The 24297-nt window shown below is 34.4% G+C and overlaps 1 protein-coding gene and 1 long non-coding RNA gene across 5 annotated transcripts in view; one reads left to right on the plus strand and one right to left on the minus strand.

Annotated features, from left to right (window-relative positions):
• Positions 1-16348, minus strand: part of LOC148651349 (cAMP-regulated phosphoprotein 21-like) — a 186407-nt gene extending 170059 nt beyond the window's left edge. For 2 of the 4 annotated variants that reach the window (XM_088601526.1, XM_088601523.1), the window contains exon 1: positions 16160-16348. The gene's annotated coding sequence lies outside the window, so the exon portion shown is untranslated. The remainder of the gene's footprint in view (positions 1-16159) is intronic. The other 2 variants (XM_088601525.1, XM_088601524.1) reach the window with 1 other exon arrangement.
• LOC148651350 (uncharacterized) lies at positions 14620-21067 on the plus strand. Its single transcript, XR_015925734.1, has 3 exons — positions 14620-14758; positions 17698-17757; positions 20986-21067. It is a non-coding gene; the product is annotated as an uncharacterized LOC148651350 (long non-coding RNA).
• The last annotated feature ends 3230 nt before the right edge of the window (positions 21068-24297 follow it).

The raw sequence follows: 24297 nt of genomic DNA on the forward strand, positions 1-24297 counted from the left end.
AAGAAAGCGTTGATAAATACAAGTGTCTTTTAATACACTCTTTGCTGTGCTCTTGAGGATCCTTGTGATATTTTAAGCTCTAGTTGAATGATAGGTGTCGCATTTTAAATCATTTTCGTAGTTAGAAATTATGAAACGCCCTGTTAAAAGCAAGGAAGTTTTTATGCCCGTTGAAGTAAAACAAAATGCCTGACAAAGTATGGCTTGGACAGATTCCAAGTGCTTGTACAAATGTGCTAAAGAAATTATACTTTGAGTATACAGCTTGTCCAAAGTCATCCATTATTAATACTATTAGTAATATCTTCAGTAAAGGCTTTGATGCATAAATATTTCTGATAAAGGTAGGTTGTGTACTTTTGTCCAACTGAGCAATCTTGCTTTCATAAAATATACCAACATTTTAATGACTGATGATTAACATGCTGTAATACACAGTTCAAAATTAAAGGCTCAAATGCTGTACATGAGAGGTTAAGCTCCCCCTGGCGGTTTTACAAGGCGACGTCGGATAGTTAGTGACGTGACACACGTGAACTGCGTGATACCGCGACACGCCCACCGGGGTATGCCGCGAAATACCTCACCCATTTTGAATGGCTGCATCTGTACAGCAAAATCCTGAAGGAAAACGTGCTGCAATCTGCAAGAGCACTTGGACTTGGAAGACAATTCATCTTCCAACAGGACAATGACCCAAAACTGGTGGGGAAAATACTTATGTATTCAATTATTTTCTGTTTTTATTTTTAATTAATTTAGTAAAATGTCTGGATTTGTTTTCCATTTTGACATTATAGAATACTTTGTGTTGATGAGTGGCAAAACTTCTCAGTTAAATACATCATGGTTCCATGCTGTAACTCAATAAAATGTGAAAAAGTCCCAAGGGGGGTTAATAATTTTACAAGGCACTGTAAATTTTTATCATGGAAATAATAATAATAATAATTTATAATTGCTTACACTTATATAGTGCTTTTCAGGACACTCCACTCAAAGCGCTTTAGAGGTAATGGGAATCCCCTCCACCACCACCAATGTGCAGCATCCACCTGGATGATGCGACCGCAGCCATAGTGTGCCAGAACACTCACCACACACCAGCTATCAGTGGGGAGTAGAGCAGAGTAATGAAGCCAATTCATAGAGGGGGATTATTAGGAGGCCATGATTGGTAAGGGCCAATGGGAAATTTGGTCAGGACACCGGGGTTACACCTCTACTCTTTTTGAGAAATGCCCTGGGAATTTTAATGACCACAGAGAGTCAGGACCTCGGTTTTACGTCTCATCCGAAGGACGGCGCCTGTTTACAGTATAGTGTCCCCATCACTATATGCCACAACTATGCCAGTTGTGAGTTGCAGGGTGATATGGCTGCTAATTGTCTTCTCTCACCTCAGGACATAATTTTGAAAAGAAGAAGTAATCACTGGATGGTTCCATACTTCACTGAGTGTCACATGTAATGAGTTATTTATAACTACAATAAAGTTATTATCAGAAAAAAATGACATGACAAGTAAATTCATTGCACCGTTAACATTTGTAATCATCACTGTAACTGGCTGGTATCATGTGACCAGTCTGAAAGCAATACAAGTTGTACATCTATGATGCATGTTTTATACTGTAGCAAGTTTCAGTTCTTATGGGATGGGATTCTCTTATTCCTCTCATTGAACCGAAACAAGCATGTGCCTTTTCACAGGTCTCTGAGCCCCAGATGCTGAAATGAAGCTCTGCAGCAACTAGACACTCCTGCCCAGACCATTACACTTGACCTTTTCTTCACTCTTGAGAAGGTGTTGTGACTTGAGGCCTCCCAGACTTTGGCCTGTCATTTAGAGACTATGTAAAGTCAGTAAAGGCTTTGTTGGCTGTAAAGTTTTGCCAGGTTAGAAATTGCTGAATGGCAATACCCTAGAAAAGGAAAGTGGTAAGGTGCTGTCTAAGTCCACCCTCAAACACATTGATAACCAAAAAACATTGTTCTCTTGATAAAAGAAGAGTATACTGGATCACATCTGTGTTTTTCTCTCTTTTTTCAGCAGGCTTCCCAATGGAAAGACCAATCACCTCATTTAGCACGTGATCAATATCCACTTATATAAAATAAGGCAATTAGTTTTACTTACCACTACACATTAAACAGTTGCCTTTTGGGAAAACGCAACAACAATAAATAGCTTCTTATACCACATTCTATAATGTGCTCATAATTAAAATACTAAATGATATAATGATTCAGATTATAAATCACTGCATTGTAGTAAAAAAACAAATGTTTATATTATTTTACATCAATTATTAAATAGGGTTTAACTAATTGTAACAATTTAGATAATTTAGATCCAGAACAAAGGTCTTCCTCTCTCTAGACTGGTGCAATTATATAAATTGGATCCTTCTCATGGCAGTACAGTGTCTATAAACCACTACTTGCAATGGTGAGCATTGTTGTTTGGCAGCACTGGGGCCCTGGGTTCAATTCTGGATCTTGGGTGCTACCTGAACTATGGAGTTTGTGTGTTCTTCCCGTGTTTGTCTGGGTTTCCTGTGGGTGCTCTGGTTTCCTCTACCAGTCCAAAGACATTCTTGTTGGTTAATTTGCTTTTGGAAAATTGGTGTGAGTGGTGTGAGTGTGTCTGTTTCCGTGTGTGCCACACAATTGACTGACATCCCATCCAAAGTGTACCCCACCTTGCGCCCCTTGCTTACTAAGAAAGGCTAGAAGCGATTAGAAAGTGGATGGATGGATCCTTCACATCAAAACCTTATAAAATAGTGTCTATGCTAGTGATGGATCCCACAGATCCATATGTTCCTGCATATTCACCTTTCATTACAGATTTTATTAAATGCTGTGCCAGAAATTTCCTTTGTAAAAAGGCTTCTAAACGATTTCAAATAAACACACTGACTCCAGCTCTCAGTCTAAACTAGCACTGAACTGTGCTCATTCCTTGGACAGTATTAATTAATAATAATGATAATAATAATTGCTTACACTTACATAGCGCTTTTCTGGACACTCCACTCAAAGCGCTTTACAGGTAATGGGGACTCCCCTCCACCACCACCAATGTGCAGCATCCACCTGGATGATGCGACGGCTGCCATAGTGCGCCAGAACGCTCACCACACATCAGCTATCAGTGGGGAGGAGAGCAGAGTAATGAAGCCAATTCATAGATGGGGATTATTAGGAGGCCATGATCAGTAAGGGCCAATGGGAAATTTGGCCAGGACGCCGGGGTTACACCCCTACTCTTTTCAAGAAACGCCCTGGGATTTTTAATGACCACAGAGAGTCAGGACCTTGGTTTTACGTCTCATCCGAAGGACGGCGCCTGTTTACAGTATAGTGTCCCCGTCGCTATACTGGGGCATTAGGTATTAAAGTATTAAAGTATTAATTTAGTATTAAAGTGACCAGAATACAACTAAAACACCAAAAACAAGAAAAAAGGTTATGAATGTTTCCCTATGTTTCATGAAGTAATGGAGGCTCAGTGAATGTGAAGGTAAACGTCATAAAACTGGAACACGTGAGAGACTACACATAACTAGGGTCAGGGTAACAGAAAACATGGAATGTAGAAGTGAAATAAAAACACTGCTCTCAATAGGAGCAGTGATACTTGGCACTACAGACTGGAAAAAAATGTTTATATGGCCAGTACCAACATACTGTATGGTTGTGAAGCAATTAACAAATAAGAAAGAGGGAATAGAAGTATTTGAGATGAAATGCTTGAGGAAACTGTTGCTGATACCCTGGACAGCAAGGAAGACAAACAATCAAGTTGTAACAAGAAGAAACAGTTTTTCTACTTCTACCAGCAGTAAAGAACAGAAAGCTGCAGTATTTCGGTCATGTGGGAAGACATTAAGCCATATTATAAAGACATATTGTGATAGGAATTGTCAAAGGAAAACTCAAAGCAAAGAAAAGCAACCTGAATGGCAAATGTAACAACGCAGAGGTAAACTGTTGGTAGACAAAGAAACCTTAAGAAGAAATTAAATCATTAAAATGAGTAAAAATGTTACAGGTGCAGCTGTTAAAATTAACTTTAAATGACCTTTAAAAATACTAATCTTTATCTGTAAAGGGAAAATGATAATAAAAACAGATGGCTATTGTTGTTGATCATTAGCCAGTAGTTCAAAGAGGAAATTAACTAAAACAAAACCTAATTGAATAGACTAAGAGGTAATTTTTACTTGATGGTTTACCTCTCTAGCTCAAGACGCATCTACTCAGTACTTCTGGAAAGATGCCAGGATCATGTCAGTCTGCTGATATTAAAAGAGTAGTACTCCTGTCTTTTTCTATCAATGTTATAACTAGTGGGTGGGATCTCCTCTCACATAACTGCAGATTCCGATACTTAGATTAATCATTTTGACTGAAGCAACATTGTTTTTCCCAGGAGCAATATTTCTTTTAGACTCATCAACTCAACAACAGGACACATTTAATCAAAACAGTCTGCAATAAGATAAGCAACAATATGAATAGCTTAAATACAGTAAAAAGTAATTATAAGTTGTAAATAAGTTATAAATTATTAGTGCAATTTGGATGGCCCTTTCTCCATTTCATTTTTATGTACAGTACTTGGCTAAATAACAAGACAGGTAATACAGGTTCTAGAAAGCTTTGTAACATTTTATTTTTTAACTCGTCCTTCATGCACTCTATATTATATAATTATTTTATATAATTATATAATACTTATTTTAAAAGCTTGATTCCTGATGCAAGACACAATACAAACTAGGAAATACAATCAAAATAAAACATTAGCTTTTGAATGAATGTCAAGGCATCTATCTATCCATTTGCAATAATAGTACAACAGAGAGATGTGCTGGAGCTTAATCTGGCAGATAACTTCTTTGGTCTGTAGGTGAACACACAAACTCTGCAAAGAAGGCATTACAGCCCAGAATGAATCCCAGGATAAATATATATATATATTTCAAATTTCTCTTGCATATCTAAAAAGATTCTGCTAAGCTGATTAGTATCTGAAAAGAAAGAATTCTTGCAATATGACATTACATCATTACAACATCATGATATTGTAGAATATACTGTATGGGAAAATACTGGGGAATATGTGTTTTCCTGGTTGCCATTATTGCTGTCAACCAACCTATCCCTACACTATGCTGATTGAGATATACAGTCACTCTAAGCCTGATGTTTTGGCTACTAATGTTATTTTTAAAATAAATTAGTAATTTATTTGGCTGACACTTGACACACTACAAGCTACACTGTGCCTTACAAGAGATGTACTGTAGCATTAGCAGGATTAATTCCTCTTGGGAGGAAAACTACTAGTTCACAGGCTCTTAACAAATCATAGTACTCACTTGTTTGCAACAAATCACCTGGTGAGCTTTCTACCTACCTCAGCCAATCCTAGCACACTAAAAATCCATCATATTAGGACTAGGACTTGAATGAGTTACAGGTGAGTGCCTTTCCTGATGAGCACCTCTGAAAAGCTTTAAGAAAAAAAAATTATTGAAACAAGCAATTTGTAAATGAAAGAAGATCAATTAAACACTGACCCTTGCTATCTGCCTATCAAATTCACTCTCAAAGCAAGGAATGGGGCACTTAATATCAGAAGGAAATATAATGGCCAAGACCACTCTGGAACTACAATTTCATAATTCATTATTAAAAGGAGGTAAAAAAAATACAACTGTTAGTAGATGGACTGATTCACATTTCTAGACTTAATTGCAGAGTGCCATGAAATCAATGAACCATTATATGCATCAAATGTCATGAAGGATTCTTTAGGCATAATTGGAGGAAAGAAATCATGTTACTGCTGCTCTTGAATATTAATGAACATGAAAAAAAGTAAAAAAAGTAAAAGAAAAGGTGGTGGAAAGTAACAAATGAAATTTGTCATCCATTCCGCTTGGGTTACAGTTCTCGCAGATGGCGTTCATTAGTAAAATGTTAATTTTGACATATCTCACAGTATAATCTTCATTACATTGAGTTAAGAATCTTGGAATTAACATAATTTATATCAGCAAGTTGTCAGCACTGCAGTATTGGGGCTGGTGAGAAATCATAAAAAGCAGATCTACTTTCCTTAAATTGTGTAAACGCAATTTAGGGTTATTCCTGAAGCATGCACTTATGTTTAAATGGAAACACTATAGCAGAATGCAGAGCAGTCTGCCACTGGTGACATTGGGTATAATTATATTGAACATGCTATTAGCTGGCAGAGACAAGGCATTCAGGTCTCATTTACTTGTTCTGAAAAACAGTGCTTTACTTTTTTATTCATTGTGGCACTGGAAATTGAGCAATCTGTGTAAGTTAATCTCTTTTAACCTCTCTGAAATCTGAAAAACTAATTAAAAATGTTTCTGAAGAACAAAGGAGGAACATTTTTTTACAAGCAGCATCACAAAGATCACATTTTAGGTTCTAGTGTTTCCAACATTCCAACATGCTAGTTGATTGAACATCCACAACATTAACTTCTCCTATCACTCAATAAGGATTCATGCCCATACATCATACTTGTTTTTTTCATCCATTCATTTTTTAACAGATTCTTCAAATTCAGGGATATGGAGGAGCTGGGCGGTACACCCTGGGCAGTGTGCCAAACTATTACAGGGCAGAGAAACAGGCACAGTCACATACTCACACCAAGGCCACTTTTCCCAGAAGCCAATTAACCTATTTGTACAAGTATGTTTTTTGAACTGGGAGAAAACCAGAGCACCCATAGGAATCCCATGCAAACAAGGGGAGAACATATAAACTCCAGATAGCACCTTAGTTCCAGAATTAAACCCAGGGCCCTAATGCTGTGAACACTGCGCCACAAAGAAGCCTCTGTTTTTTCACATGCAGTGCAATTTAAAGCTGTCAAATTGATTCTTAGAATGTGTTGTCTATCAACATGAGACAGCTTTGCGATTGTTAAAAACATTGTTTAAATAAAACTAATTATCTGCTTATGGTACAAATGGATACTAATATATAGGAGCATCCATTTGTACCATAAGAAGAGGTTAATTATCCGCTAAATAGTAGAATGTTTTGGCTTTTGAGGCTTCTTCAGGTATAAAAGCAATAGAAGGCTCAACAGCCAAAATGTTGTGTTTGTTCTACTTTTTTAGCATGGAATTAACCGCTACTTGTTCCTTTGCAGCTCGTACACTGATGCAACCTCTTACTCATTCTTCTATACAGTACAACCCACTTAATGACCCCCATGGCAGCTCTTCTTTGGTGCATGTATCTTTACTTAGAAACAACAGCTGCAACTAACTTTATATGATCCTCTGGTAATGACAGTCCCCTGAAGACAGGAGACTCCCTCTACTTCAATATTCAGTAGCTAACTGAGGCATAATGATATATGCCAAAGTACATATCTGCTGTGTATATATGTACATCATAATATTATAAGAAAGATAAAAAATCTATCCACACTACTTTTATTGTGCTATATATATTAATATTAATAATTAAAAACTAAGTTCCTTTGTTAGAACCCTTGGGAGACAGAACTGTCTTCTAACTGACAAAGTCAGCAGCCATTGACTGCTGTTTCACCCTAATTAGGGTCTGTCAGGGTGGTATAGATAACTTTGACAAGTGACGTATGTTATGACAAGAATTGAATTACTTTTATATACTGTAGATTGTGCTCAGGAATAAAGATTTGATTATTTAGACAATTAAGACCACTCAATTCTATAAGTACCTGTAATAAGGTGCTGTATTTGATTTAAAAATAAAAAATATATATTTTTGCTATCACTTCCAAACTTTGCGTCTTTGTGTTAAAATACAGTTTGTGGAAATAAAAAATAGTGTTGTTTGCTCTGAACATAACTGTCAATTTTATGAGTACTCTACTCTTACAATTATATTTAATACTATGATCTAGAACAGACTTCTGAAATCATGATCAAACACATCATAATAATGCTTGATCATAACATTATAATTACTTGTTATTTTTAAGCAAAGACATTCTAAAATTATTCATTAAGATCATAGATAGGATTAAAAATGCCATTCACAACCCTAATATAAAGTTTTACCAAATAAGTGAAGTAATGTAAATCAGTAATGTATGTCCGTAAAACTGAACTCAAGCAGCATAATATTTCCTAATGTTTCTTTTGTACAGTTAGACAAACAGTGTAGTACACATTACGTTGTTAATATGACAGTCATTTGTTTATAAAGATATTTAAAATTAAACCAATTAGCTGAAAGCATTTGAACATAAATCTAAATATACTTAGCAAAAAGATCATTTAAAAGTGTCTTGCAAATTCTCAGTTGATGTCACTCTGCTAACTGTACTGTAGTGTGAAAAAAGATTTTCTTAGAACATGCATTCAGGCTAAGCACATCACCCTTGATATACAGTACATCTGTAGAATTATTTTTCCAAAGTTCCATCTGCATAAATAGTAGATCAGTTGGATAATCTTTTATAGCCATGGGACACTTCTCAAGGCAGAATAGTTTTAGGGTGGATAACTTCATACCAGCTGCGTACACAACAACTCAATGCATACTGACCAGAAAATGTCAACCTGGTCTAGACTAAAGGGTCTTAGTGTCAAAATAGTGGGGATACAAAGGGATATAAGGTTTACACAAATGTAACACTGCATCTGCCAAGCTCAATGCAAGTCTGTTCCTTTTGTATGTTTGATCCAAGTCATTCTTTGAAAAGAGATCAGTAGCAGATGCATTATCAAATAAATTACAGATGTACTTTTTCTCCTGAGGGCAGTTTGCTCTCTGGTATTCAGCCAAGAATGGAACTTTCCTGAAACATAGAAAAGAAAAATTCTAAAGGCCATGCGCAATTGTGTCAGGCAGCAGCCTCTATTTGCCACTGGATGAAAAATGTTATTTTATCAGTTCACTCTGTATGTGAATGGAAACATTTCCGATAGTGGAGTATGAGAAGCCTTTTGTTTAACTGGAGTTAACTATTGAACAGAAATGGCAGTGCCAAAGAGAAAAACTAGCAATCCACATACAGTAGCTCACAGTCAGAAATATTGCTTACTGTTACCTAGAGGTGATATAGTTAGAAGAATAAATGCATTACAATAAATGCACTGTATTTCTTCAGACTTTGCCTTATTGAAACTATTTTCACCTAAGGGTAGCACACCTACTGTATATATTTACACTGAACTTTATCAATTTTTCATATTGAACAATAACTATTAAAAGCCTCTGGCTTTAACCTGCATGGCTGAAGGGGTAGCACCTGGCACCATGAATGAGATGAATGGACAAACCTCCAACTAAGGAGCAACAAGGGCTTGCTTCAATGGAGTCATAATTGAATCACACAGTGATCACAGAGAAGGTAAGTCAAACTCGTACTGGTAATGATGTGGTGGTATCAGCTGTTTTGCTTTCTTCCTAAACTATCATCACGAACTCCATTCATCACAGAAAACAGAAATCTTTAATCAAAAATGTCCATCTATATTACCCATCATCTGCATAATAATTTTATTAAATTAAGGTAGTCAAATCTTAAGTCAGTCTCTCTTATTACAGTGAATGTACAGTAATCAATCAGAAAGTCACAGATATTTACAGTATGTTCTCCCAACACTTTTAAAGTCAATGAATTATCCCCATAAAAAAAACAGTGAAGACGATTTCAAGAGGTTCTATGATTCTTCACACACAACAGCAAAACTCTACAATTACATGGTCTATTTCAGAGCTCAGGCTGTCAGTCTCCTTTACTGACAATCTCAGTTGGAATGAGACAACAATTGCCGACTACACAATTCAGTAACTTGGAATTTGAAAATAAAATAAGGAAAATAAAAGCAGGTTTTGCACTTCTGAAATGTACTGCTGAGAAAGACTTTCTGGCTGTCTTGTATACCACTTTAAAGTGTAAAGGTTGGCATTGACGATGAAGACAGAGAGTTCTTTCCTTACTACAATATGTGATAATAAATCATTCCACAGTTTTTTTTAAACACTCAATAAGTTGTAAACATTAGATTATTGCTGAATAGAGAAGGCGGCAAATTCATAAAAAAACTGGAGATCTTAAAAAAAAAACTTGTTTATAATATATAGATTATAATATTATACTCTAACGCACTCTATACTATACTATACTCTAATGCACCTGTACTGCTATGGCAAGACTGTAATCACATGCATCAGAGATCAGATTGATGACACTGAAAGAGACGTAAGGAACTTAGATATATTTTCATGCATTGTACATATATACTGTAAAATAGTGTTTCATTTAGTCCTAGAAAGAGTATTTTTACCTCAATAATAAATTATAACCATTTATAGCATGTCTACGATATAAAAACACAGATCTATTAATTTTCTTAACAACACAACTATAATTAATCACCTCTGCGTATAGACCATTATGCTTGATGCAGAATGCACTGAACAGTTCTGTTTTATTATTCTCTAACATAAATATATTTTGATAACACTCTTCAAATCAGTATTTATATTGAACAGCACCAGCACAAACAAAAAAAAAACTGTATTCCAAAGGATGCACTTGGAACATTAATTCATCATAAAACTACAAAATCAAACTTAAAAAAACACAAGATCCAATTATAATAATTAAAAATAGTTAATTCCATTATACTTAAAATGCAGCTAAACAATATACAGCATGGTAGAGCATTTTTCAAATGTAGTCATCTATTTTTTAATTCTATAGTTAGGTATTTTGAGTCACATTTGGTTTGGACATCATAATACATTTCACACAGATGCATTTTATTTAGGTTTTCATGTTATTCCAATAAAAAAAAACTTTTTTTGTAAGGTACAGTATGCAGCATAAAAAATGCAGCAATAAAATATTTCACTGAGAATCATCACAAATACAGAGTCCCATTTTCTTTATCTTTATTAAGAAAAATTGAGACCAGTCAAGTTTATAAAAAATAAATTAGTTGGATTATATTTCTGAAAAAATAAAAATGCCATGTGTGTATTAGAAAACAAAATTAACACCACATAATTATATCCAGCTTAGTAAAAAAAACATAATTTGGATTTTAACAGGCATTGAAAGCAGGCACAAAATGATATATTGCAATCACTACGAGACTCTTTGAGAATTCATACAATTAAGGTTATATTTCTAGTATCCCTTCATACATTCCAATTTAAATACAATATGATACTACAGTAATAATAGCAGTAACTAAAAAATGTAACTTATCAGAACAATATCAGAACAAAAAATAATCCAAGTCTTGCAACGTAAAACCAAGAAATATCCTATGAATATTCTGTGAACATACATACTGTATATTCATGGCATGCTATAGAGCCCATCCTTAGTTACTCATGTGAAAGAAAATTATGACTAAACAACTACCTTTTGAATAACCTTTCTGTGTAGTATTACATTATAAAATTTGATTAACACAATCTAAAACAAAATAAAATATTCTTCAGGCTTAACACATTTATCCTTTGGGAGAACATTTTCTGAATACCATTCAAATGGTACCATTCAAAATTTGTCAGTATATTGTCACACAGTAAAATGCTAAATCACAAGACGCAATTGTGACTTTTGTAAAACTGCTTTCTCACCTTAAGTAAAATAAGAACGCCAGGAGTGCTGCTGGACTGAAAAAATGAATAAAGACATCATGTCTGTTTTTAGAAAGGCAATTAAGCACACCACTATTTATTGTGTTCCATGCAAGTTTCATATAAGGTCGCTGATTGCGTCTTTATATGTTGTATGAAGCGAGCAGGTTAGAGAGTAAGATGAACAGATAAACAGTGACAAATATTCATTGAAAAACAGAACAAAAATCAGGAACGGACTGCTCTAAAATAAAGAAGGATAATAGGATTATTATTCCTTAGAGCTTCCCTTAATTTGTGAAAATAATAGGAAAGAACACCCAGTAAATAAGCATACATATTTATACATATATGCTGATAAAATGGTCCAGATAGATAGATGTTCATTATTATTCCAGAATTCATTATCTAAGTGCCATTAAAAATAGCAGACACAGAACTGCTGAAGTGAAGCACACCCTTACAATGAAAATTATGCCACAGTTGTCAGGGCAATAAAAATCAACTGAGATTTGAGAGACAAAGCTAAAAGAAGATTAGCAATTTGCAAAGCTAATAGTTCCAGCACAACACACAGTGGCAGGATTTTTACCACCATGGGGGTTTGTTTTAATAAAGAAAAAAACACCCAGCAGTTAATTTTAGTGATTGACAAATACCAAGCCAATTTACAGCAGCATCTGTTTTGGACTCCATTCTACCCCACCTGTCTTATTGATGCAGTGCATTTAGAACAGGAAAAAAAATATGTGCATCAGCAAGTTGAGCAGCATATGGTTACTGTCTTTCAGCTTAAATGTGCTAAAGCCGTTTTATTCATGTCAACAGAAAGTGTCATATATTGAGTATTCCATAGTGCTTATAAGTGTGAAAAAAATATGCTAAATAATAAACTGCATGTGTTAGAAAATACATGTTAATCATGTATATATGGAGGCATGAACCTTTGCTTTATTTTGATTTTTTTTTATTTCAAACAATCAAAAATGGATCATTTCAGTATCATTATGTACAAGTTTTTTAATAAAATATTTAATAAAGACCCTGGATCATTGTCTAAACTTTTTCTTCCCTTTTGAGGTACAGAAATATCCACACGTATAGACATGAACTGAATGAATGGACAAATTAATATCCAGTGGAAATGTCTATTGTCTGTCTATATTAATATAAAATACATATGAAGAATAGATTATTTAAAAAATTGTAAGAAGTATTCAAGAAAGACATAAGCAAACACTCTTTGAAAGCATTTCATTCATTTCAGCATTTACTGTTGTTTTCATACCATGATTATCCCTCTGTTTTGCCATTATCCATTATCATGGATTCAAAACTGCAATAAACATTTACTAAGACTGGGATATGCAGACAAAATATATTTTTTTAATATCTAGATTTTCTATTGCTTTCAGATTAAAATACTGTCTGATTAGTCTATTAGTCTGAGATATATATATACACTGTATATCCATTTTTAGTTGCCATCTACACCACTAAAATTAAATTAAATGCAAATGTTTTTTAAATTTATAAAAAAATGAAAAACTAAACCATTATTTTTTCTATGTGTTATAAGGGATATGCAGATTTTTTTTTAAGAAACTGAAAGGGAGGGAATTGACAATAAAATTCACAAAGCCATTTATTTTGAAGTCATATCATAATTTTACACCAATTCCTGTATTGTCAGAAAAGCATATCCCTTTGGGCGTTCGGACCCAACTATAACAGGATTAAGGATGTCACACCTATGGTGTAGGCAATGATCCAGTGACTGGCCACACTCCAGCAGTGCATATTCTGTAGGTGATAGTCAAACATTCTGCTAAGCTTACTACACAAGGAATGCAGCAGTAGAAAATACCTTTTCCAATAGAAGGCACAATATTTAAAAAATGGGAAAAGGGGTCTCATATCTCCAGAGATATTTTCTTATATTCAAAACTTTTCAAGGAAGTACTGCTTTCTTAAATTTAACTGATTTAATCACATGTAAAGTACTATTCCTGGAGAAGATATCAATCCTAATTCCATGTTTTAGTGCTAAGGGAACAGTACTGAGAAGACTCTGCACACAGATTCACATTATATAGTCCAGCACAAAAAGCATTTAAACTGATGAAAGGAGTAAACTAAATTGCACAAAGAAAAAAGCATATAAACATATTCTTCCTGTGATAGAATATGAAAATCAGTTAAAAGATTACATTGTACAATTTCACCTACTGATATACAATACACATGTTGATATGTTTTAAAATGGAGTAGATTTCTTTATTATGTAAGCAAACAGCAATTAGAAGCCAAGTCACTATTCTTATATTCTAGGATATCAAATACCGTTACTCATAACATCTAAAAGCAGTAGCTCAAGAAGAAAAGCAAGTGACAACAAAATATTTTTATGGACTTTTTCATGAGGCATGCCATCTTAAATAAGGCTTTACAACTTGATTTGGCAAAGTACATACAGTATCAAGGGAAAAGCCCAGTTCGATTCACTATTCTGACAGCAAGATATTGCTTTTACTACACAAGACTTCCATGACCAAACTAAATCTTCCACTCCACTGATTACTTTTGATCTTCACAGGTAGCAATTTCTAGTAGTGTTAGTGATTTTATACATCAAACAACTGCCAAAGTCCAACTGGTTTTACCAAAAGGATCTAGCATTTTTAACTTCATAGGTTTCCAGCTGCTTTTTTGTATGACTTACAGTATTGGATTGCTGATTTCAGTCTAAATTGTTACTGACTAGTCCACAGCATGTGAAAAAGATTAAATGTATTTTAAAAAATGCTGGGTTATTTCTTTTTAATATTCACCATGATCAGCTACCATTTCTTAATGGACAAACCCTCCCCCTCTTACAGTGGTTGGCAATACACATTTCCCCTGGTATTTCAGTGACTGATGTGATATTCTATATTTGGCATCAGTGAGGCACCTCATGCTTTTGGATTTCATAATACTGAGAACTATACAAAGCTGTCTGCAATGACGGTGTAGAACTGCAGCTGTTGTTTCTAAAAAGGAAGCTGAGACTGAACACTTTAATACAAGAACAAGTCTGACTCCAATAAAACGAGTGAGTTTGAATAATTTTCTCATTCTTTAATGCATACAGATAAATCTGTAGTGGTTACCCATATTTATTTAACAGCAAGTTTATCCACTTCTACTGTTTTACAACTTACTATGTTTAAAAAATTGGTTAGCACATCAGAAATATGATTCATCATTCATCTTTATGTGGATTAATTTCTAAACCGTTGAGACATAATTTATAAAGTACATAAAATCGCGCGTTTCAAATGTATCTTTTTTATTTTCAGACCGAGTTTAAATCTTAGACTGGCATTAATTTTTTAACAAAAACACGCATATCAATAATTTAAGAAGCTGCACAGCTTGGAAATATGTAACCCCGAGGAAACAGGCTCGCTGTTTATGTTGTTCATTTTAAGAAGTTATGTTTGAGCGCGCCAGAAACTAGAATAAATTATCAATAACAAAGTCGCTTTTCAATTTTTTGTGCTGGTATCACCCTACTACCTCAAATTCAATAAAGCTTATGTTATTATAAATGTATTTTTCTAGTGAAATGATGTTCAACTTTAATTGAGAACACACACTCAAAAATGCCAAGTACCTTGGTCTCTTTATCGGTTAAAAAAGAATTGAGTAACCATTTTCTTATTTAAAGTAGTATTTACAGTGACCCCGACGCTTTTAAAACTACGGTTTTTAAATGCTGAAGAGCTACTAGTGTTACATCAGTTACGCAGCAGGACCTTAAATTCAAATTCAGTTCTGAACCTGTTAGAAGAGACGAATGTCAGCTGCACCGTATTGTACATTGGGCGTTTTATCAAAAAGAAGAGGTGTTAGGAGACGTGGATTTTCTAGAGTTTTAATTTTTATAAACTATAAAAAATAGAAATATTTTCAATAAAAGTTTAAATATAATGATGATGAATGATGATCTTTCAAAATAGTCCGATTAAATACTCCCCCATCACCACCACAGTCTAAGAAATGGGATGCCCAGTGTTAATAAGCACACACTCAACTTGATGTTAATACCTGCAACAATAAAACTGATGACAAGCAAAACGACGAACGACAGATGTTCTCAACTTACTGTAAATAAAAACATGTAGACAAGCATGCCAAATTCTGAATGTAAAAGCATCACGCATGTGCACGTCAGAGCTGGTCAAAACTGACGAGCAAATGTGTTCTGTTTCAGGTTTCATAAAAATATTCACAAATAGCATATACGTGGCTATATAGCTATATATTTTTGGGGGTTCAGCTCGGATGATTAAGAGCTTTCAGAGATAAATACTTGCAGGTGAAAGGACTTGGGAAGAAAGAGTTAGAAATCCTATCATAAACAAAGACGCACACCACACAAATGTACACAACATGAATATTATCTATATTTTCAAAAGCTGTTCTATAATGTTAAACTTCAGCCGTTTACCTTGAAGGAGAGTATCCTTGCCCCAAGACCCGAGCTCCGGATGTCACAGCTGAGCGGTGGTGCTATGTGGCTGTCTTGTCGAACAACATGATTTCTCCCTTCTCTCCCCTGCTGTTCCCAGGGAAGAGAGCACAAGCTCACTCCACCCACGCACTCACACAAGCACACGCGCACACACACAACACACGCAGATCTCCTCAGCGCCCCGGCGACAGCGAGAGAGAGCGGTGCTGTAGGTGCTACCCTGTCTCTAGTTGCCAAAGTGCTAGTGGTCATGACGACACAACAGAAATAAAAAGTGATCTGGAACCCATTGGCCAAGGCTAAGGCAAAATTGAAATACCAGAATTTTGGAAGAAAAAGAAACGAAGAATGTCTGTTTTAAACTGTCAGTTCAGAGAATGAGTGAAAAAAACTAATTCTGCATATCAATAACAAAGAAAACGTAGTGTTGATCTACTGTATATGCTATTCAAGGTAGAAAATGTACAATCTGTATACGATTTTATATTTATATATTATTATAATTTTCTAAGCATTAGCTAAAACAGTTAAAATAGCTAAATCAGCTAAAACTACGACGTTTTAAAACCGTCTCAATTAAAGGAATAGTAGAGAACTACTTCGCAATACTGGTCCAGGCTGTTTTAATAATATACTGTATACTGTGCCTATACAGTAGAAAGTATACAACCCCTTGGACTTGTTCACATTTTCTTACATTGTCAGTGCCTCAAAGTTTCATACATTTAAATTATATATTGTTTTCCTGTTACAGTACGTATACACCATACTCCAGACTTTTTTTCTCTTTATTGAATTATTTTATTGTAATAATAGATTTTTTAAAAACTGAAATATCTAATTGGATAAGTCTCCACCACCTGGACTTACTACGTGGTGGAAACACCTTTGGCTGCAATTACAACAGTGAATCTTGAGATCTTGGGATAGTTGACTCCTAACCTTGCAGTTCTTGATTTGGCAAAATTTGGTCGTTTGTCAGTCAGGTTCTTTGAGGAGCATTGATGGACAGCAATCTTCAAGTAATTCCACAGATTTTTGATTGGATTTAGGCCAGAGCTCTGATTGGGCCATTCAAGGGCATTTAACTTTTTGTTCCTTAGACACTCCACTATAGCTTTGGCTGTGTGCTTTTGGGTCGCTGTCATGCTGAAAGGTCTGTCCTTAGTTTTCTTGCAGAAGACACCACGTTTTCCTCAAGGACTTTTCTATTCTTTTGCTCCATTCATTTTCCCTTCTATCCCGATAAGTACCCCAGTCCCTGCCAGTGACGACAATTAGAAACACTCCAGATGAGAAACAATGTTGCCAGTACCATTCTTCACTGTAGGGATTGTTTTCTTTGGGTGATGTGCTGTGTTGGGTTTGCGGCAAATGTAATACTTTAGATTTAGGCCAAAATTCGAAAAGTTCTATTTTAGCTTTGTCAGGCCACAAAACATTTTGCCACATATTGGCACCTTGATATCCTATTAATGTTTTTTTTTTTCCATGATGGCTTCCTTTTGTCACAGATGTCGGAGAGGGACGAAACGTGGAATGGCAGGAGAGTGAAAAAGATCCTATGCGTAGCGGTGAGACATGGGTTAGCCCGGGCTCAGCTATTCAGGAAATGCCATATAGAAACCTATGCCCTCAGGTAGCAGATGTGGGGCAAGCTGGTGCTAGGCGGGTTTCAAGGACATCCGAACCTCGATGCTGAGCGAGGAGCAGAGCAGAAGCAGGAAGTAAATAGGCTACACAACAAGACACACCAGAAAGACATGAATAATCACAGGGAACTAGGAGCAGGAGAGAAGCAGAGCACCCTCTAGGTGTACTGGGCGTGACACCTTTATGCCTTCCTGCCATACAGGCCAGATCTGTGGAGTGCTTGGGATATTGTAATTTACACACTGGCCAGTCCTGGCCATCAAGCCTGTAGCTCTTTCAAAGCTGTCATAAGCCTCATGGTAGCTTCTCTGGTTAATCTCCTTCTCGTCTGCTTATCAAGTGTGGATGGATGGCCTTATCTAGGTATGGTGGTGCCATGCATATTCAATTTCTTAGAATTTTGTCTTGACTGTGCACCAAGGCATTTGATTTTTTTTTTATATCCATCCCCTGATCTGTGCCTTTCCACAACCTTGTCCTGGAGTTCTTTAGTTCCCTGGTGCTCATGGTTGATTCCTTGCTTTGAAATGCACTACCCAACAAAGAGAGCCCACAGGACCTCCTGAATTTATTGTGAAATTATGTGAATCACTACAATTTAACACAGGCAGAGTCTAAATAAGATTTTAAATTGAAAGTTATGGACGCGCAAATAAATAAATAAAAAGTTTAAATGCATTTTAATTCCATGCTATAAGGCAACAGAAGGTGAAAAATTTGAAAGAGTGTGTAGACTTTCTATAGGCCCTGTATGTATTACAGTTTTATAATTTATTATGTCCTCTATTCTCAATAGGCTGCCTATTTCAATTTAAATAAAATTTACTTCAAATATTGTTTTTGATTGCATTGTCTTTTTTCAGGGGCCATTTGAGATCTTAATTTTAATCAGTAAATCTTGTGGTTAAATAAAAGACTGTTGAGAAGGTTTCTAATGTCAACTGCTCAATTACTGTAGGTCTTTATCATCAGTTTTTACTATTTTAAACTCACTCTGATGTCGAGGAAAGAGTTTCCTATAGATCTAAAGCCAATACAACAAAAAAGTCATATTATATACTTAATGTCAAGTACTATCACATATAGGTTCTTATAATATCTTTATATTATCTTTTCATGGAAATCACAGAAAATGAAGGGTATTGTACTGGTTTTTAGTTTTAAAATTACTTAAAACCACCAAAACTGGCAATCTAATTATATTTTGTATTTAAATTAAAAGGTGCATACTAAGGAGATGTTTGGTATATTTTCTACTGGATTAAAAGATTAATGAATGCAGTCCTAAAGAAAAAAAAAACAATTAGGCCTACAGAGTTGGCTTTAATGATGGAATTAATGAGAACATATAGTATCACGTTAAAAAGGTCACATTTTTAATTAATGTGCAGCCCATATATTAGTGTTTGAAGAATACATAAGAACAACATAATTTCTTAGAGAAATTAGGGGACATGAAAAATTTCACCATTCCTTTTGCACATAGTAAGACATGGCTTTAGCAATTATTATATTACAAACAATCCCATTTCAACTCTGATGTTTTTCCTTTCTTTTTTTCAAGTAGTACAAGTGTTGCATTTGTTTTTGGTGAAAGTGTATCTTGTCTCAAAATGTTAAAAACAGGTCATGTTGCTTTGAATGTTAGACTTCAGCTTCAAAACAATACATTTGAAGCTCATTTAATATCTAAGATGTAATAATAATAAGTTGTTGCTGTTTCACCTATAAATAAAATAACCTTATAGTACCAGGCACAAAGGTAATTTATATCTGACATAATTAATGATTTATGGTTTTCCACCAAAAGTTTTCTCCTGTGATATTACAGCAGTCAGAAGGAAACTAGACGTGGTAGGAGAATTAATGTACCTCCAATAGAATGTGAGATACCATTTTTTTATTTAAGCATTCAAGAAAAATACAAAGAAGCCTTGAATATTATTTTCATGTTTTGTATACCCTATTAATTTACATTGGGATTGTATTTGCTTTATTTATTCTTTAATTTAGATTTATAGCGAGATTTAAGATAATCAACAATCCTGAATAAAAAAAAACAGATAGATAGATATACTTAGTAGCTTAAAATTAGGCCCATATTTCTGTTAATCCTTTTAAAACAATAACTTCTGCTATTAATATATAAACTATTAATTTATATTTTTTTAAGTTTTCCTTTTGTTCTGTAAGCCTCTGAACACAGAGATTTCATGGCAAATCCTATTGAACTGATTGGGGTTGAATTGAATATGTTATGAGGGTGAACTAATGCCAATACAGTATATTTCAGTTAGTACAGTATATTATCTGAAAATGAAGTCCTGCTATTGAGGTCAAGTTTGAAATAATAAGGAAGATCATACACTAACATATGTTTAATTCCTTTCAAGGACTGTATCTGAATTTTAAACCCACCTAGTAAAATATTAAAATGCTAATAGTTTTGCCAAGAAAAACAACTGATCCCATACAGTCAAGATGGACCATGTAATGAGCCTTCTTTATGGAGCACAGGTTTTAACACAATCAGAAGTTACAAATGTTTTTGTTTATAATGAGAATCAACCATTTACTTAAAGTTTCCACCAGTGTTTATGCATGTTAAAACAATTCTTATTGTTATTGAAACAGCTTACCCAGTGAGAAAAAAACAAACCTGTCATTGAGGAAACTTTAATTCGCATTGAATTCAATCTTCAAAGGCAAACTAAATATGATTAGCCAATATTAACTGCTCCAGTACCTGTAGGTTATCCATCACATTTACCAATCAAATCTAATTGATTCATTTTTGGGTGTTCCTTGTCATTAACATAATGTGTTCCAATCTACACATCCATAAAGCTGAAGGCTACTTTGTGTACTGCAAAATACTGATCTATCACTGAGGTGTTGTATTTCTGTGTAAAGAAGGGAAAATATTTGGTGAAATGAATGAAGAGAGAAATAAGTAAAAATGTTCTTATATTTTACAGGTTCAATGGAGTATTTAAATTCTCAGTGTATTTTCAATGTAAAAGAAAAGCACAGTGTCTTACACGTAAAATAAAGATTGAACTTTAGTAATAAAAATAGAACCTTATATAGAAACTGAATTTCATAGCATTGGCCTGAGTACACAACTTTTCTTTTCCCTTTTCATTCAGCTGCTGTTGTGGTTGCCCACAGTCTTATTCACTAAGCCAGTGAAAGTCTGAGTCTGATTTTTGACTCAATGATAAGTAAACACTGCTTATCCCAAATGCATTCAAAATTTCACTACCTTATGAAACATACAAGCCAAGACAATTTATCTTCTTTTTGCTCACAATCGTAAGTAAAGAATTTAGAAGACATTTTTATTGTGTTGTTGCCCTATTGTCTTATTACCTTTATGCCATTTATTGGATTTGCTTTTCAATGGGATTGTGTTATTTACTGTATATCACGCTTTAATGTACCACACTATGCTTCACATGATTTTACTGTTTACAAATACACTTATTACAAATTATGATTATACACTTTAATTAGTTTTTATAAGGGTGCACCTCAGCTACATTCTGTATCTAGCTTTCAGTATTAAGGCATAGATTACAATTTCTTTAAAAGATTATCCGATAGCAGCTCAAGAGACACAGATGAGAGAAACACTTCATGTGGATCATTAGCTAAAATCACCAACTCACCACTGCCATAAACTTTTAAATCAACAACCTCACTATGTTATGATCATTACTACAGTAGTTGACACTCTAGGACAGTAAGCATTTGAGGAAAAAAGTCAAAATACTGTACAGTATGTGCTATTAGAGTAAAAAATAAACACCTAGTGGAACATTTTCACATACCTCAAAAATAGTTTTGAGGTGGAAATAATTCAGATCCAGCAGGAGAATGGGGCTGTTTTGACTGCTTTCTATTTTTTATTTGCCATCTACAGTATAAAATATCTAATATATTAATAAATAATAAAATTGGTCAACAGTACATGCTTCAGTACACAGTACAGATGCATCAAAATGTCCTATCGGCTTCTAATGAGTATAATATAGTTTAACCACACAAGGCAAGTTCAGCAAAATTAATGTTAAAATAAATTGAATAATAATAACCAATATTAAGACACATTTAACCTTTTTTATTAAACGCTAAAACATATTAAATGTTTTTTTGTACTTGCAACATAATATAATGGAAAGAAACATTTTTCACAACATATACAGTAGGTATTGTAATAGCTGCAGTATAAATGTACATACTTTTACCATGGAGAAAAAAAAATCTAATCTTCAAACAGCAAGAGGAAAATGTTTAATTTACATTGTAACATTTTTAAATGTATGGCTATAAACATTAACCTTTTAATGTTGAATAGCTCACTAATAAGTAGAGTAGTTTTGTAAGTCCTAACAAAACCTTTTTAAATCAACATCTGTATCAGGGAATTAAGGTTACATTTATGAGATATGGCTAATTCTCTCCTTTTTACAAACCCTAGGCTTACTTGTGAGTAAAAAAGTCAATGCATTCTTTGTAAATTTGCTGTCTCCCATCAATTAAGTGTTTGTTCTTAGAGAATAACTTTCAAAGGTGTTTGATGTTTAGATACTGAGAAAAACCAAGTGAAATTAAACTTTGATCCTATAGTATACTGCACCCACTCAGCACCTTAGCTCAAAACATCAGGCAGTTCCAGGTTATGTAATGCACTTTATGTGGGCAAATATTTGGCTTATACCCCAAACATGATGCAAAAATGACATCACAGTGCTTAATTTTCTGAATAGACTCTTAGTGTAGAAACAGTGTGTTCACAGAATTGTGGTTTGAGTTATCAGCTAAGGCTACATACTGAGCAATTCTGATTAAAGGCTCATAGTATTAGTAGAAACTGTTACATCCAGATGGATCAGTTACTCTGTTTTTTTTCTAAAATAAAGTATGTTCTATGGACAGGCATGGTTGGTCTTAGAGTCTATTACTAATTGTAATACTAATGCTATTAAATACATGGTCAAACAATTATATCACTTGTACTAATATTAAATATCATTATTGTCATCATAAAAAATCAGTGTTCTAGACCTATGCTATGCTAGACCTACGCAGCAATTTTAACAAATAATATGTTACATTTATTTTCTTCAAGGATTAACACTCATTTATGTTACATAATGTGAAGCTAATCATACCAGCTTGATGTGTTAGGTTGTAGCCAGCACATCTATCCAAAAATGATTTTATATCACACTGTCTCATAATAACCACTTGGAGGCTCACATTCCATAGACAGAAGAAAGACAAGCATTTCCTTTCCCTTCTTTACAGTATATTGAGAAGACTTATTTAGATCTGACATTGCTTCTGAAATCTTGTAATTATCACATGCACTATGCATATACTATAATTAATTGCGTAATGCTTTTTAGCAAGAACAGGAGGAAAAATATATATTGTGCTGTTCTTTAAGCAGGTACTCTCCTGTATCATATACTGTACAATATCATTCTGATCCTCTCTATAATTTATTATAATTCTTTAAATGACAGTTTTAAGTCCCTAGCATTTTTTTATTAAATATATTTTAAAAGCTCCTCAATTGATGAAAAGTTCCTCAGTTATTACAAAATAAGTGGTCTACTGTATATCACAGGCATTAAGGAAGGTTAATGTATTAAGAGCTTCCAGTGCTGGCAAAAAGCAACCGTAATCTGCCTCTCCCCTTACCTATAGAGTGTAAAGGTCAGTTTGCTCCAGATTGCTTAGGACTTGTGGACCTGGTCAACAAGTCCTAATGCAGTAAGCTATGTTGTGTGGCAGATTTTACACTGGAGTGGCTATAAATGTTTACATCCTTAGCACCATGAAGAAAAATCTATTTCCAAGCAGAACAGGATATGCAAACTGTATAGAAGCTGACATTTTTAGTTTGTGGGCTAGCATCTGCATGCAGAGCCTATGCGCTTTTAATGTGAAATTCTTCTTACAGAAGCATGTAACTCACAACACAAATACTCATCTAGATACAGACAAGCACACATCATCCACCTAGTTCACTAGTGGTCTTGGTTATCAGGTTATTAATCTTTTCTCACAACATAACACCTGTGACTGTGCACTACATGGATAACAGGCATGGTTATGTTAGCTGTGTGAAAGTTTTAACACGTGTTCTGCAACTTGTTAAACATTGTAATCTCAGTAGTGCACATTTTATGGTTATACTGAATAAACTAAGTTTCTGTTCTTGTGTCAAAAAATATTTTCTTTAAAGTGGGAACTAAAGATCTACCAACACTTGCTTCCGAAGAAATTATTAAACATCAGAAATTTGTCAGATCTTTTCACAGTTATAGTACTTTTATGTATACATGACTTGAGTGAGATTGAGGCACATATCTAAAATTTATGTTCAGGAGGGTGAAGAAAGTGTTCAGACATCAGCTTTCTGGGCATGAAATCTGCATTGTATCTCT

This window comes from Lepisosteus platostomus, chromosome 12 (assembly GCF_059453375.1).
Source record: "Lepisosteus platostomus isolate fLepPlt1 chromosome 12, fLepPlt1.hap1, whole genome shotgun sequence".
NCBI classification, from domain to species: Eukaryota; Metazoa; Chordata; class Actinopteri; order Semionotiformes; family Lepisosteidae; genus Lepisosteus; species Lepisosteus platostomus.